We start from the raw sequence: 5,085 nt of genomic DNA on the forward strand, positions 1-5,085 counted from the left end.
TAGGACTTCAGGGGCCACAGGGCCTTCAGAGACAGAAGGGACTGGGAGCCCTGAGTGGGAGGGTTGTTTTGTCCTTAGATGCTGGGTTCTCAAGACCCCGCCTAGAGTCAGGGCAGCCGTGGGACTCCAAGCACAGGGACACTTGAGGGGGAGGCTACGGGGAAGCAGCCTGCCCCAGCTCTTTCCCAGGCCCATCCCCAAGAAACTGATATTGTGCCAGAGAACCTGACATTGTCAGGGCCAGGACCTTCACATCCACCCTCTGGTTTAATTCTCACGGCACCCTAAGAGGTGGGGGTTTTGTTTTCCCGGTGAGGTAATTAAGATTCCAAGAGGGGCCCCTGGTGTGGCTCAGTTGGTTGGGCGTCGTCCTGTAAACGGGAAAGGTCATCAGTTTGATTCCCAGTCGGGGCACATGCTTGGTTGTGGGTTCAATCCTCGGTTGGGGTGTGTGCAGGAGGCAGCAGATCGATGTTTTGCTCTCACATGGATGTTTCTCTCCTTTTCCCCTCCTCTCTCTCTAAAAATCAAAGGGGGGAAAGAAAGATTCCAAGAGGGTAACAGATTTACCCAAGCTCAGCCTGTGGTCAGAATTAGAACCTGGTTTTCTGGGTTCTCCGGGCTTCAGCACTAATTGAGGGAGAACGTGGGCCACCCCCTCGCTTAATGAAGACTCCAACTGAGCAGCGTTGGGAGGGGTCCAGCCTGGAGACACAGGTTGGTAGGCAGCTGTGGCCCTGTCCCCCACCAAGCAGGCCCCTATCTTCCACTGTCCAGCCAAGCCCAGCTGCTGCTCCTTCCCTAGCACTGCAGGGACGGATCCTGAGTGGGTGGGGGCCCCGCCCTGCACAGTCTCCAGCCACAGTGGTCCCCACCTTTGCCCCATGGGGCGACTTCCAACCGTGGCTCCTTAGCTCCTTTGCCAAACCAACTGCAAATCGTGCGTGGGCTTTCCACTAGCCTTTCCCCCCCCCCACTCACTCACTCTCACCTTACTCCTCTTCCTGAAGTCCTACCCACAGCCTTGTCCCCTCCTGTGCCCCACCAAGACCATCAGGAACCCTTTCTCCACCTCAGGCTCCAAGAGTTCAAGGGCATCTCCCTCTCTGGAGGCTCCAGAATGGCAGGAACAGCCCCCCTTCTCCGAAGACCTTAGGACCCTGTCCCATGGCTGCATATGCTACTTATAAACTCCCCCACATGTCACCAGCTGTTTTCCCCTCTCTCGGGGCCTGATATGGTGGGAGGAGTGTTCTCTTGAGCTTCCAGCCACAGTGCTCTTGAAATCATCACAGATAAGGAGCTAGCCCAGTTCAGTCCAGGGGACAGCTAGAGCCAAGAGCAATGACATTTTGGCTGTCCCACCCGCTTAAAGACTGTGCCCAGCCTCCGCAGTGTGACTCACCTGAGCCCTTAGCTGGAGTGGGGCCAGCCTGCCTGCAGGGCTGAAAATCTTTCTTGGGCTTGGTTCTGGCCCTCCCCTAGCTGCAGCCTTCCACCCATCTAAGCACCATGAATGAGTCACCCACTCCCATCCCCTAATACCCTCAAGGATAGGGCCCTCCACTCACCAGCTGCCAAAATAGCACTTCCCCAAGCCTGTGGGAGGTACAAGCTGGGACAGATCTGAGCTCAGGAGCAGTGGGGCAGGTGTGGCTTGGCAAGTGCCCCAGCCAGTAAGATCTTCCTTCCTGCCAAGCCACCTCAGGGCTTTTGGGGTGCAGCAGCCAGTCCTGGCAGGGACATCGTTATGGGGTCTGGGAAATTCCCACTAAGGGGTGGGATGGGGATGGTGATCCTATGTAGGCTTGTGTGCGACCTTGCTGAGCGAAGACATGGGGAACAGGAGAGCCAGTCCCTGGCTGGTGCTGTGGCCTGGGGTAGCTGAACTCCAAACCTCAGTCTCCTGTTTGTCAAATGGGGGTAAGGAGGGTGCCCAGGGAGCACGGTTCACCTGACTCCTTGCAATAATGGCTAATGTTTAGGAACCCCCTCCCCACGGGGCAGGCACAGCGGAGCTGCAGGAGCGTGCTGCGGTAGTTGTTAGATATGCTGGGATTGGTGCAGTGCTTGTTAAACCATCGGTAGCTTGAAATCAGCCATGGTGGGGATATTGGCAAATGGGACACATGAGAGGGGGGTTTGTTTTTTGTTTTGTTTTCAGTTTGAGACCCAGTTCGCCAGCAGACGGCTGCAGCTGTGTGGCTATGGCCGAACGACTTAACCCTTTTGAACTTTTGTTTCCTTGTCCATAAAACTGTAATGTGTTTGACAAGAGGTTCTACGGAAAGTCAGCTCGCAGGGTGATCATAAATTCCTAACTGGGGAGGTCATGGTGGGTAGTCACGTCCCAGGCCTATCACTTCTTCAGTGTAAAGCTTATCTCTGCCTTGAGCAAGCCCTGCTCAGGGTTTCTACGCACCAGGTTAACACACCTCTGCCATGCCAGTTTTCAGATCCCTCCCTCTGAAGACAGCACGTAATCCAGTCCCCGCCTCGCTTTCTCCGACCTTCAGGTAATCTTCCTGACATTCCTCCCTGATTACAAATGCATTAAAGAAACAACAAAACTTGCCTTTTCCAGAGCCTTTGAGATCTTGCTCCCTGGCCTACGTCCTCAGTTTGGCTCAAATAAACTCTTCCACAAATTCTCTACAGGTTTGGGCGTTTCTCGCGTTGACAGGAATAATGGCCTGTATGGGTTGATCGCTTACTGGGTCCCAGCTGCTGTGGGTGCTGCTGGGTGTTATTTTATGTGTCAGCTTCACTGGGCAACAGGATGCCCAGATGTCTGGTGAACGGTAATTTCTGGGGGTCTCTGTGAAGGTGTTTCTGGAAGAGATTAGCATTTGTATTGGTAGATGGAGTGAAGCAGACAGCCCTGCCCAGTGTGGGTGGGCACTATCCACCCTGTTGAGGGCCTGCCAGAGGTCTGGACCATGGGACCATTAGCCAGGTCCAGGCTACTGTCTTTGCTGCCTGCCGGTGGCTGATTATTTGGGGGGGGGGGAGGGGTAGGTTTCTGAGGGCTGGGCAAAAGTAGGTTTACAGTTAATACAACTAAATAATACAATAAATAATACTACAAGAATAAACTTTGTCTTGTGTACTCACAACATAATCATACTTTTGCCAACTCTGTGTCCCCAAAATGTGTATACACACTTTATCAGCTGTTAAATTTTGAAAATGAAATGTATTCTAATAAACACGGCCTGTAGGGGAAGGAACAGGGAAGAGGAAGGTTCAGGGAGAGAGAGTGCACACTGGGACCTTCTTTTTGGGGGTTTTTAAAGTTAGAGAGCATAGAGGAGGTCTTAGGGAAGGATCTTTTTTTTAAAAAAATTATTTATTTATTTTTTTAATGTATAATTTTATTTATTTATTTTTCCAACTTTTTTAAAATAAATCTTTATTGTTCAGATAATTACAGTTGTTCCCCCTTCTCCCCCCATAACTCCCCTCCACCCAGTTCCCACCCCACCCTCTGCCTTTACCCCCCCACTGTCCTCATCCATAGGTGTACGCTTTTTGTTGCTGGGTCAAAGGTCATGCACATGGAAAATGTAACTATTTCCATCCTCGACGTGTCCCTGTGTTCGGAAAGGTCTCTCACGACTGTTCACGCTCTACTCAGAAAGGGTACGGAGACATGTAACAGCTTTTCAAAATAATGTGTCCTCTTATGCTTAAACTGAGGATTTCGCTACCAGAAGTGAGGAGAAAGCAACGCTTCCGCTGCTCTCGCCCCTCTCGCCCGCCCTTCGGGTGATAGTTGTGATTGGGGCTGCGCGCTGGTTCGTGGGCCATCGACGAAGCCGTCTGGGCGGCTCTCGAGGTTCCCCCGGCTTCCCAGGGGCCGTTGCAGGGACTGTCGCAGCCTCACAGAGGCCGTTTCAGCCTCACTGGGACCGTCTCAGCCTCACAGGGACCATCTCAGTCTCACTGGGACCGTCTCAGCCTCACTGGGACCGTCTCAGTCTCACTGGGACCGTCTCAGCCTCACTGGGACCGTTTCAGCCTCACCGGGACTGTTTCAGCCTCACTGGGACTGTCGCAACCTCGTAGGGGGCACCGCAGCCTCGCAGGGGGCGCCGCATCCCATGTTGGGGGTGAAGGTGCGAGTCAGAAGCTCCTCTCACTGTCTCTCCTGCTGGAAGTTTCTGAGAGCCGTCTGCAGGTGCTGGACATCTTACTTTAACTGGTCAACATGTAGTTTGGCATTCTGTCTTTTGTTGGGAGGCTCCTTGCTGGACAAAATCTCCAGGCGTTCTTGCTTGCTGAATATCTGGTATGCTTGCTTGGGTTTCGTTTTCTACTAAGTGCACAGACTGCTTGTCTGCCGTCTCCCGGTGTCCCATGTGAGACTGGATCTGGTGGACCTGCTTGTGCATTTGCTGATACAGCAGTTCCACGTCGGCGGCCCAGCTGGGTCCGGCTCTGGCTTCCTCCAAACCTGAGTCTGCTTCTTGAGTGTGTCCCTTATGGGTGCGAGAAGTTGAAATCTGCAGTTTGTGCGGTTACGCTGCAAAAGCACAGGTGGTTCCTTTTGTGCCACTGGCACAGCTTGGGCGGGGATGTAAATTGAGTGGGGCGGGGTCTCAAGGAATCACCAGGGCGGAGCAAGCAGCAATGGCGTCTCCGAGACTCCTCGCCTCTCCGCGTCTCCGCATCCCCGAGTGCCGGCGAGCAGCTCCGTGAGAGAGCCACCCTTGCTTTCTGACCTGCTGCAAGGCCGTCCCGCCTCTCCCCGTAGGGGTCTGGGCCCTCAGAATCCCGCCCCAAACAAGCTCAGTGGATTCGAGAGTTTGTAACCCCTTCCGACTAAAAAAACCGCGCATCCAGTTGCAGCCCGCCTGGCGCGCGACTCTGTACCTCTGCTCTTGGGGCCTCTGCACCTCCTACTCAGTCTCAATGCGCTTCCTTCTTTCCTTCCAGTTGTAGAACTTCCACTGGGCCAGCTTTCCCATGGTTCTGAATGATAGCTGTTTGTCTTCTAGTTGGTAGTTTCAATGTTGTTGTGGGAGGCAGCACGCACAGGTCTGTACCTTACGCCGCCATCTTGGTTCTCTCTCAAAATTTTTT

The sequence above is a fragment of the Myotis lucifugus genome, unplaced genomic scaffold (assembly GCF_000147115.1).
Source record: "Myotis lucifugus unplaced genomic scaffold, Myoluc2.0 scaffold_128, whole genome shotgun sequence".
NCBI lineage: Eukaryota > Metazoa > Chordata > Mammalia > Chiroptera > Vespertilionidae > Myotis > Myotis lucifugus.